This window comes from Vulpes vulpes, unplaced genomic scaffold, assembly GCF_048418805.1.
Source record: "Vulpes vulpes isolate BD-2025 unplaced genomic scaffold, VulVul3 Bu000000665, whole genome shotgun sequence".
Taxonomy (NCBI): domain Eukaryota; kingdom Metazoa; phylum Chordata; class Mammalia; order Carnivora; family Canidae; genus Vulpes; species Vulpes vulpes.
In genome coordinates, this window is record NW_027325672.1 from 523,769 (window position 1) to 536,660 (window position 12,892).

Genomic DNA, 12,892 nt, shown 5'->3' on the forward strand with positions numbered 1-12,892 from the left:
TCGTTTCTTTTCAATTCGAATTTTTTCGATTCGATCCGTTTATTTTCTTTTCGATTCGATTATTTTCGTTTCGATTCGATTATTTTCATTTCGATTTGACTTTTCTCATCTCGATTCAATTATTTTCATTTCTATTTGATTATTTTCGATTTGATTATTTTTGATTTGATTTTTTTCGCTTCTACATGATTTTTTCGTTTCGATTCATTTATTTTCGTTTCGATTCAATCATTATTGTTTTGATTCATTTATTTTCGTTTCGATTCGATATTTTCGATTCAATTCGAATCGGTTTTTTCGATTCGATGCTATTCGATTGGATTTTTTTCTTTTCGATTCGATTATTTTTGTGTTTCAATTTGATTTTTTTTCGTTTCAATTCGATCATTGTCGTTTTGGTTATTTATTTTCGTTTCGATTCAATTATTTTAATTTCGATTCGGTTATTTTCGTTTCGATTTGATTATTTTCTATTCAATTAGATTATATTCGTTTCGATTTGATTATTTTTAATTTGATTCGATTTTCGTTTCGATTGATTATTTTCATTTCGATTCGATTATTTTCTATTCGACTTGATTATTTTCGATTCGATCAATTATTTTCATGTGGATTTGAATATTTTGGTTTCGATTCGATTATTTTCATTTCAATTGATTATTTTCGTTTCGATTTGATTATTTTCTATTCGATTTGATTTTTTTCGATTCGATTCAATTCTTTTCTATTCGAATTTTTTCGATTCAATTTGATTATTTTCAGTTAGATTTGTTTTAGATTCGATTCAATTATTTTTGATTCGATTTGATTTTTCTCATTTCGATTTGATTATTTTCGATTCGATTTGATTTTTTTCGATTCAATTCAATTCGCTTCTTTTTGATTCAATTATTTTCGTTTCGATTTGATTATTTTTATTTCGATTAGATTATTTTCGATTCGATTTAATTATTTTCGCTTCTACTTGATTTTTTTCATTTCGATTCGATTATTTTGGTTTCGATTTGATTATTTTCGATTCGATTATTTTCATATCGATTTGATTATTTTGGTTTCGATTCCATTATTTCCGATTCGATTTGATTATTTTCGATTCGATTTGATTATTTTCGATTCGATTCGGTTATTTTCATTTCCATTTAATTATTTTGGTTTCGATTAGATTATTTTCGCTTCTACTTGATTTTTTTCATTTCAATTCGATTATTTTCTATTCGATTTGATTTTTTTCGATTCGATTCAATTCGTTTCTTTTCGATTCGAATTTTTTGATTCGATTCGTTTATTTTCGTTTTGATGTGATTATTTTCGATTCGATTCGATTATTTTCATTTTGATTGATTATTTTGGTTTCGATTCGATTATTTTCGTTTTGATGCGATTTTTTTCGTTTCGATTCGCTTATTTTCGTTTCGATTATGTTTTTATTCGATTCGATTATCTTCGTTTTGATTCGATTATTTTCGTTTCGATTCAATTCCATTCCATTCGATATTTATCGATTCGATGCGATTTGATTTTCTTCAATTCGATTCGATTCCATTCCATTTTTTTCATTTCGATTTGATTATTTTTCTTTTGACTGTATTCTTTTTATTCCATTCGATTATTTTCGTTTTGATTCGATTTTCATTTCGATTGGATTATTTTTGTTTCAACTCAATTATTTTCGTTTCAACTCGATTGTTTTTGATTCGATTCGATTATTTTCGTTTCAATTCGAATTTTTAAATTGATTCGTTTATTTTCACTTCGATTTGATTATTTACGTTTCGATTCAATTATTTTCGATTCGATTCGATTATCTTCATTTCGATTCGATTATTTTCGTTTCGATTCGATTTTTTTCGATTCGATTTGATTCCATTCCATTCGATTTCTATCGATTCGATGTGATTTGATTTTCTTAGATTCGATTCGATTCGATTCCATTTTTTTATTTCGATTTGATTATTTTTGTTTAGATTCTATTCTTTTTATTCCATTCGATTATTTTCATTTCGATTCGATTATTTTCATGTCGATTCGATTATTTTGGTTGCGACTCGATAATTTTCATTTCGATTCGGTTATTATCGATTTGATTCGATTATTTTCGTTTCTATTTTATTATTTCGATTCGATTATTTTCATGTCGATTTAATTATTTTGGTTTCAACTCGATTATTTTCGCTTCTACTTGATTTTTTTCATTTCGATTCGATTATTTCCTATTCAATTTGGTTATTTTCGATTCGATTCGATTATTTTAGTTTCGATTTGATTATTTTCGATTCGATTCGATTATTTTCATGTGGATTTGATTATTTTGGTTTCGATTCGATTATTTTTGTATCGATTGATTATCTTCGTTTCGATTTGATTATTTTCTATTCGATTCGATTATTTTCATGTCGATTCAATTCGTTTCTTTTCTATTCGAGTTTTTTCGATTCGATTTGATTATTTTCAGTTAGATTTGTTTATTTTAGATTCGATTCATTTATTTTCGTTTCGATTCAATCATTATTGTTTTGATTCATTTATTTTCGTTTCGATTCGATATTTTCGATTCAATTCGAATCGATTTTTTCGATTCGATGCTATTCGATTGGATTTTTTTCTTTTCGATTCGATTATTTTTGTGTTTCAATTAGATTTTTTTTCGTTTCAATTCGATCATTGTCGTTTTGATTATTTATTTTCGTTTCGATTCAATTATTTTAATTTCGATTCGGTTATTTTCGTTTCGATTTGATTATTTTCTATTCAAATAGATTATATTCGTTTCGATTTGATTATTTTTAATTTGATTCGATTTTCATTTCGATTGGATTATTTTTGTTTCAACTCAATTATTTTCGTTTCAACTCGATTGTTTTTGATTCGATTCGATTATTTTCGTTTCAATTCGAATTTTTAAATCGATTCGTTTATTTTCACTTCGATTTGATTATTTACATTTCGATTCAATTATTTTCGATTCGATTCGATTATTTTCATTTCGATTCGATTATTTTCGATTCGACTCGATTATTGTTGATTTGATTCGATTATTTTGGTTTCAATTTGATTACTTTTGATTCTATCTGATTATTTTCGTTTCGATGTGATTATTTTCGATTCAATTCGATTATTTTCATGTTGTGTGATTATTTTGGTTTCGATTATTTTCGTTTTGATGCGATTTTTTGTTTCGATTCGATTATTTTCGTTTCGATTATGTTTTTATTCAACTCGATTATCTTCATTTCGATTCGATTATTTTCATTTCGATTCGATTTTTTTCGATTCGATTCGATTCCATTCCATTCGGTTTCTATTGATTCGATGAGATTTTGATTTTCTTAGATTCGATTCGATTCCTTTTTTTTATTTCGATTTGATTATTTTTGTTTAGATTCTATTCTTTTTATTCCATCCGATTATTTTCGTTTCGATTCGATTATTTTCATGTCGATTCGATTATTTTGGTTGCGACTCGATTATTTTCGTTTCTATTTTATTATTTCGATTCGATTATTTTCATGTCGATTTAATTATTTTGGTTTCAACTCGATTATTTTCGCTTCTACTTGATTTTTTTCATTTCGATTCGATTATTTCCTATTCAATTTGATTATTTTCGATTCGATTTGATTATTTTAGTTTCGATTTGATTATTTTTGATTCGATTCGATTATTTTCATGTGGATTTGATTATTTTGGTTTCAATTCGATTATTTTTGTATCGATTGATTATTTTCGTTTTGATTCGATTATTTTCTATTCGATTCGATTATTTTCATGTCGATTCAATTTGTTTCTTTTGTATTCGAATTTTTTCGATTCGATTCGATTATTTTCTTTTCAATTCGATTTTTCTCGTTTCGATTCATTATTTTTGTTTCGATTCGATTATTTTCTATTCGATTTGATTATTTTCATGTCGATTTAATTCGTTTCTTTTCGATTCGAATTTTTACGTTTCGATTCGATTATTTTCTATCCGATTCGATTATTTTCATGTCGATTCAATTCGTTTCTTTTCAATTCGAATTTTTTCGATTCGATCCGTTTATTTTCTTTTCGATTCGATTATTTTCGTTTCGATTCGATTATTTTCATTTCGATTTGACTTTTCTCATCTCGATTCAATTATTTTCATTTCTATTTGATTATTTTCGATTTGATTATTTTTGATTTGATTTTTTTCGCTTCTACATGATTTTTTCGTTTCGATTCATTTATTTTCGTTTCGATTCAATCATTATTGTTTTGATTCATTTATTTTCGTTTCGATTCGATATTTTCGATTCAATTCGAATCGGTTTTTTCGATTCGATGCTATTCGATTGGATTTTTTTCTTTTCGATTCGATTATTTTTGTGTTTCAATTTGATTTTTTTTCGTTTCAATTCGATCATTGTCGTTTTGGTTATTTATTTTCGTTTCGATTCAATTATTTTAATTTCGATTCGGTTATTTTCGTTTCGATTTGATTATTTTCTATTCAATTAGATTATATTCGTTTCGATTTGATTATTTTTAATTTGATTCGATTTTCGTTTCGATTGATTATTTTCATTTCGATTCGATTATTTTCTATTCGACTTGATTATTTTCGATTCGATCAATTATTTTCATGTGGATTTGAATATTTTGGTTTCGATTCGATTATTTTCATTTCAATTGATTATTTTCGTTTCGATTTGATTATTTTCTATTCGATTTGATTTTTTTCGATTCGATTCAATTCTTTTCTATTCGAATTTTTTCGATTCAATTTGATTATTTTCAGTTAGATTTGTTTTAGATTCGATTCAATTATTTTTGATTCGATTTGATTTTTCTCATTTCGATTTGATTATTTTCGATTCGATTTGATTTTTTTCGATTCAATTCAATTCGCTTCTTTTTGATTCAATTATTTTCGTTTCGATTTGATTATTTTTATTTCGATTAGATTATTTTCGATTCGATTTAATTATTTTCGCTTCTACTTGATTTTTTTCATTTCGATTCGATTATTTTGGTTTCGATTTGATTATTTTCGATTCGATTATTTTCATATCGATTTGATTATTTTGGTTTCGATTCCATTATTTCCGATTCGATTTGATTATTTTCGATTCGATTTGATTATTTTCGATTCGATTCGGTTATTTTCATTTCCATTTAATTATTTTGGTTTCGATTAGATTATTTTCGCTTCTACTTGATTTTTTTCATTTCAATTCGATTATTTTCTATTCGATTTGATTTTTTTCGATTCGATTCAATTCGTTTCTTTTCGATTCGAATTTTTTGATTCGATTCGTTTATTTTCGTTTTGATGTGATTATTTTCGATTCGATTCGATTATTTTCATTTTGATTGATTATTTTGGTTTCGATTCGATTATTTTCGTTTTGATGCGATTTTTTTCGTTTCGATTCGCTTATTTTCGTTTCGATTATGTTTTTATTCGATTCGATTATCTTCGTTTTGATTCGATTATTTTCGTTTCGATTCAATTCCATTCCATTCGATATTTATCGATTCGATGCTATTTGATTTTCTTCAATTCGATTCGATTCCATTCCATTTTTTTCATTTCGATTTGATTATTTTTCTTTTGACTGTATTCTTTTTATTCCATTCGATTATTTTCGTTTTGATTCGATTTTCATTTCGATTGGATTATTTTTGTTTCAACTCAATTATTTTCGTTTCAACTCGATTGTTTTTGATTCGATTCGATTATTTTCGTTTCAATTCGAATTTTTAAATCGATTCGTTTATTTTCACTTCGATTTGATTATTTACGTTTCGATTCAATTATTTTCGATTCGATTCGATTATCTTCATTTCGATTCGATTATTTTCGTTTCGATTCGATTTTTTTCGATTCGATTTGATTCCATTCCATTCGATTTCTATCGATTCGATGTGATTTGATTTTCTTAGATTCGATTCGATTCGATTCCATTTTTTTCATTTCGATTTGATTATTTTTGTTTAGATTCTATTCTTTTTATTCCATTCGATTATTTTCATTTCGATTCGATTATTTTCATGTCGATTCGATTATTTTGGTTGCGACTCGATAATTTTCATTTCGATTCGGTTATTATCGATTTGATTCGATTATTTTCGTTTCTATTTTATTATTTCGATTCGATTATTTTCATGTCGATTTAATTATTTTGGTTTCAACTCGATTATTTTCGCTTCTACTTGATTTTTTTCATTTCGATTCGATTATTTCCTATTCAATTTGATTATTTTCGATTCGATTCGATTATTTTAGTTTCGATTTGATTATTTTCGATTCGATTCGATTATTTTCATGTGGATTTGATTATTTTGGTTTCGATTCGATTATTTTTGTATCGATTGATTATCTTCGTTTCGATTTGATTATTTTCTATTCGATTCGATTATTTTCATGTCGATTCAATTCGTTTCTTTTCTATTCGAGTTTTTTTGATTCGATTTGATTATTTTCAGTTAGATTTGTTTATTTTAGATTCGATTGAATTATTTTTGATTCGATTCGATTTTTCTCATTTCGATTTGATTATTTTCAATTCGATTTGATTTTTTTCGATTCAATTCAATTTGTTTCTTTTCGATTCGATTATTTTCATTTCTATTTGATTATTTTCGTTTCAATTCGATTATTTTCTATTCGATTCGATTATTTTCATGTCGATTCAATTCGTTTCTTTTCAATTCGAATTTTTTCGATTCGATCCGATTATTTTCTTTTCGATTCGATTTTTCTCGTTTTGATTCATTATTTTTGTTTTGATTCGATTATTTTCTATTCGATTTGATTTTTTTCATGTCGATTTGATTATTTTGTTTTCGATTTGATTTTCATTTCGATTGATTATTTTCGTTTCGATTTCATCATTTTCTATTCTATTCGATTATTTTAGTTACTATTTGATTACTTTCGATTCGATTCCATTATTTTCATGTCGATTTGATTATTTTGGTTTCGTTTCCGTTTCGATTGATTATTTTCGATTCGATTTGATTATTTTTGATTCAATTTGATTATTTTTGTTTCGATTTGATTATTTTTGATTCGATTTGATTTTTTTCATGTCAATTTGATTTTAGTTTCGATTTGATTATTTTCAATTCGATTTGATTTTTTTCATGTCGATATGATTTTAGTTTCGATTTGATTATTTTCGATTCGATTTGATTTTTTTCATGTGGATTTGATTATTTTGGCTTCGATTTGATTTTCATTTCGATTGATTATTTTCGTTTCGATTGTTTTTATTCGATTCGATTATCTTCGTTTTGATTCGATTATTTTCGTTTCGATTCAATTCCATTCCATTCGATATTTATCAATTCGATGCGATTTGATTTTCTTCAATTCGATTCGATTCCATTCCATTTTTTTCATTTCGATTTGATTATTTTTCTTTTGACTGTATTCTTTTTATTCCATTCGATTATTTTCGTTTTGATTCGATTTTCATTTCGATTGGATTATTTTTGTTTCAACTCAATTATTTTCGTTTCAACTCGATTGTTTTTGATTCGATTCGATTATTTTCGTTTCAATTCGAATTTTTAAATCGATTCGTTTATTTTCACTTCGATTTGATTATTTACGTTTCGATTCAATTATTTTCGATTCGATTCGATTATTTTCATTTCGATTCGATTATTTTCGATTCGATTCGATTATTTTAGTTTCGATTTATTTTCGATTCGATTCAATTATTTTCATGTCGATATGATTATTTTGGTTTCGATTCGAATATTTTCGTTTCGATTCGATTATTTTGTATTCGATTTGATTCTTTTCAGTTCGATTTGATTATTTTAGTTTCGATTTGAGTATTTTCGATTCGATTATTTTCATGTCCATTTGATTATTTTGGTTTCGATTCGATTATTTTCGTTTTGATTGATTACTTTCGTTTTGATTTGATTATTTTCGATTCTATTTGATTTTTTTCGATTCGATTCAATTCGTTTCTTTTCGATTCGAATTTTTTCGATTTGATTCGATTACTTTCAGTTAGATTTGTTTATTTTCGATTTGATTCAATTATTTTCGATTCGATTTGATTTTTCTCATTTCAATTTGATTATTTTCAATTCGGTTTGATTATTTCGATTCGATTTGATATTATTTGATTCAATTCAATTTGTTTCTTTTCGATTCGATTATTTTCGTTTCGATTCGATTATTTTCATTTCAATTTGACTTTTCTCGTTTCGATTCGATTATTTTCATTTCTATTTGTTTATTCTCGATTCGATTCGATTAATTTCGATTCAACTTGATTATTTTCAATTCGATTCGATTTTTTTCGCTTCTACATGATTTTTTCGTTTCGATTCATTTATTTTCGTTTCGATTCGATTATTATTGTTTCGATTCGTTTATTTTCGTTTCGATTCTATTTTTTCAATTCGATTCGATTCGATTTTTTTCGATTTGATGCTATTTGATTCGATTTTTTCTTTTCGATTCGATTATTTTCGTTTTGATTCGATTTTTTTCGTTTGGATTCGATTATTTTCATTTCGATTCGATTATTATCGTTTCGATTCGACTTTCTCGTTTCGATCGATTATTTTCATTTCTATTAGATTATTTTCGTTTCGATTCGAGTATTTTCGATTCGATTCAATTATTTTCGTTTCGATTTGATTATTTTTTATTCGATTCGATTATTTTCGTTTCTGTTTGATTATTTTCGATTCGATTTGATTATTTTTGATACGATTTGATTAGTTTCGATTCGTTTCGATTTTTTCACTTCTACTTGATTTTTTTCATTTCGATTCATTTATTTTCGTTTCGATTTGTTTATTTTCTATTCTATTTGATTTTTTCGAATCGATTCAATTCGCTTCTTTTTGATTCGAATTTTTTCGATTCGATTCGATTATTTTCATTTCGATTTGTGTATTTTTGATTCGATTCGATTATTTTCAATTCGATTTGATTTCTCTCGTTTCAGTTTGGTTAATTTCGATTCGATTTGATTTTTTTCGATTCGATTCAATTCGTTTCTTTTTGTTTCAATTATTTTTGTTTTGATTCGATTATTTTCATTTCGATTTGACTTTTGTCGTTTCGATTCGATTATTTTTGTTTCTATTTGATTATTTTCGTTTTGATTTTTTTTCAATTCGATTTTATTATTTTCGATTCAATTTGATATTATCGATTCAATTCGTTTCTTTTCGATTCGATTATTTTCGTTTCGATTCGATTATTTTCATTTCGATTTGACTTTTCTCGTTTCGATCGATTATTTTCATTTCCAAAAACAGAAACAGTCTTGCATTGAATTACTCATAAATTGCTTATTAAGGTGCTAACATTACACTCGTACTGCTTCTTGACATTCCACAGGCCTTAGGAGCTATCAACCATGGCATTTTATTATTATACTTGCTCTCCATTTTAGGTCGGCTCTGTAGAATAGCTTTCAGTGATACCTTTCTAATTGGTTTCGGCTTCTTAAGTATGGTTGGCTTCACATCCTCCCCATCTGCTGCTCTTTTTTTCATCTCTTCATGTTTAGTTCTTGGCCATTTAGTATTCGTAAAGTAAAAGTTTTCAATTTTAAAATTGCAAAAATATTGCTTGCAACCACCTATAACTTTATCATTAAAATACAAAAACAAAAAAATGATTCAACGAGTGGACATTGCTCTATTGCGTGTGTTAAAATAACTTTACCTTTTAAAATAAAAAAGGCATTCATGGTCATAATTAAATTCTTTTTTTAAAATATTTTATTTATTTATTCATGAGAGAGAGAGAGAGAGAGGCAGAGACACAGGCAGAAAGAGAAGCAGACTCCATGCAGGGAGCCCAATGCGGGACTTGATCCTGGAACCCCAGGATCATGCCCTAGGCTGAAGGCAGATGCTCAACCACTATGCCACCCAGTTGTCCCTCATAATCAAATTCTTTTTTTTTAAGATTTTATTTATTTATTCATGGGGGACATAATAGAGAGAGAGGCAGAGACATAGGCAGAGGGAGCAGCAGGTTCCATGTGGGGAGCCCGACATGGGACTTGATCCCGGGTCTCCAGGTTCATGCCTTGCGCTAAAGGCGGCACTAAACCGCTGAGCCACCAGGGCTGCCCTCATAATAAAATTCTTAAGTGAAGTATTTAACATATATAGTTCTGAACGCCATGCTTCTTAAGCATATCACATACATGATTAGTAAAATAAAATTTTAACCATATTAAAGAGATTTTGGTTTGAACTGATGAACATCTTATTTTTTACATGTGAAATCTTTAATTATTATATATTAAGTTTCTCAATCAATAATATGTAGCTTCATATTTGAAATAATTCCTCATGACTGTAAGGAAGAAATGACAACATATTGCTGCCCTTATTAATATATTAATAAACTTGAATGTCAGTTTAGAATAGACATTTTTATTAGTTGCTTCAAATGTTAAAATAGTATATTCTGCCTTCTCAGAATACTTCTCAGAGTCCTGGAATTCTTAGTATATTTCAAGTTCTGACTGAACAACAATAAAAATGCATGTCTTAGACCATCAATACCATTTTTCCAATTCATAGGAGGCAGTGAATAGCTGTCATGCTGTTAGTTCTTTCACTAGATAAAAATCTATTCAAATGCATGTAGGCATGTTACTTAGCAAAATGGACTACGTACATAATTATGTATCTTATATTCATTGGTGTAGAAGTTAAAATTTTGAAGTCTACAACTAAAGGACTTGCATGTTTATCTGACAAACTACTAAAATTCCTTGGGGCACCTGGGTATCTCAGTGGTTAGATGTCTGCCTCTGGCTTAGGCTGTGATCCCGGGGTTCTGGGATTGCATCCCACATCGGGCTCCTCATCGGGAGCATACTTTTCCCTCTGCCAATGTCTCTGCTTCTCTCTCTGTGTCTCTCATGAATAAATAAATAAAATTAAAAAAATACTACTATAAAAATTAAAATTTAAAAAAATACTACTCCTTAAGTATTAATAGATTATATATTTTAATATATCAATCTTATTGAGCTATATTATTAATCTTATAGTGCATTAAAATTTCATGGTCATCCTTCAGAAGTACAGTAGATATTTCATTTATTTTGCTCACTTTATAATGTTTCAGTAAAAACATTTTACTCTACCTAATAATTTTCTGTATTCAACTATCACTACAATGAACTCTGAGAGATTTAAAGATGAATCATATTTCCTGGTTAAGGTAAGATTAACTTGATATAGCATCCCATTGCATTTGTCTATATGCCTGCCTCATCTCTTAAATTTTGGTGCTCTTTCTTTGTCACTGGAATCATTCTATGATATAAATTACTTCACACTAAAGATTTTTTTCCCATTTTTTGGGGGGATTTTTGGCAGGACTGGATGCCAACACCACTATTTTTTCTATATTGATAATGTCCCCGATTCCTCTATTCAATTTCTGGCAACCTTATGTCTCATTCATTACTACCTTTTCCCCTTTAATTGTTAACTAGAAAAACATTTGAAGGCTTGTAGTATGATCAACATTCTATCTAAAACTCTTTTTATAAAAAAAATAAAAATAAAAAAATAAAACTCTTTTTATATTTATTTTTCTACCGGAATCAGCCATTTCTAGTCTCTTTTTTCTTTCTCTTAATAAAGTAGCATCCATCATGTATTTTCCTAGAAATTGTCAGTCCTACCTAATGTCTCTATCACTCTAAGTAAATCTTGATGCTCTAATATGTGACTTAGAGTCACATATATACATGTATTTCATAACTTTTCCCATCAATAAATCTTGGTAATTTTGTCCTTAATAAATCTGGATCCCTTACCAACTCATATTTCACTTTATAGAAATCAGCTATTTTATTTCTTTTATTTTAGTAATTTGATTTTTCGATTCACACCAGACCTTAACATAGCTATTAGGATTTTCTTTTCCTTTTTTTTTTTTTAAGATTTTATTTATTTATTCATGAGACACACACACACACACACACAGAGAGAGAGAGAGAGAGAGAGAGAGAGGCAGAGACACAGGCAGAGGGAGAAGCAGGCGCCATGCAGGGAGCCTGATGTGGGACTCAATCCCAGGTCTCCAGAATCATGCCCTGGGCTTAAGGCAGGGCTAAACCGCTGGGCCACCAGGGCTGCCCAAAGATTTTCTTTTTCAAATGCTATATACTCCCATACTCCTCTTTGAGGACTTAGATTGATTTCACTTCTGCCTATGAAATGCAAACTCTTTTTCCTCTAGGTAAGACTCAAAATAACTGTTGTCTTCCATATACTTCTGTGTATATCTGCATTTTATTTTAAATTATCTATGTTAACCAATGCACATTTAATTCACTCATATTATTTTCTTGCTTCTGACCTTAAATTTAACCAAACCATAAAGGGATAGTTTGTAGAAATTGGTTATTCTTCTACACATAAAATGATGGTAGGTTGTAATATAGATGATTTAGTTCCTTTTCTTGGTCTGTTTTTCTTCAGTGTTCCTTTTCCAGTGACTGAACAGCACCCATAATTCCTTTGAAGAATAACTGGCTATTTCAATACTGTTGAAAGAAAAAAAATATTTAATCTGTTTGGTTAGGTTTTGCTATGATTTATTTACCAATTCTTTTTTTGAGAACCCTAAGAAAGTGACTATGTGAATGGGTCAGGGCCTAGGGGCAGAGGGAGGAGCTAGGAGACACTATAGGAAGGTCACCTAATGGGCACCTGGATGACTCAGTTGGGTAAGTGTCTGACTCTTACTTTTGGCTCAGGTCATGACCTCAGAGTCCTGGGAAAGTCAAGCCCTGCCTAGGCTCTGCACTCAGTACAGTCTGCCTGGAATTCTCTCCCTCTCCTTTTGCCCCTCTCCCTGCTCTCTCTCTCTCTCTCTCTCTCTCTCTCTCAAAAAATAAATAAAATC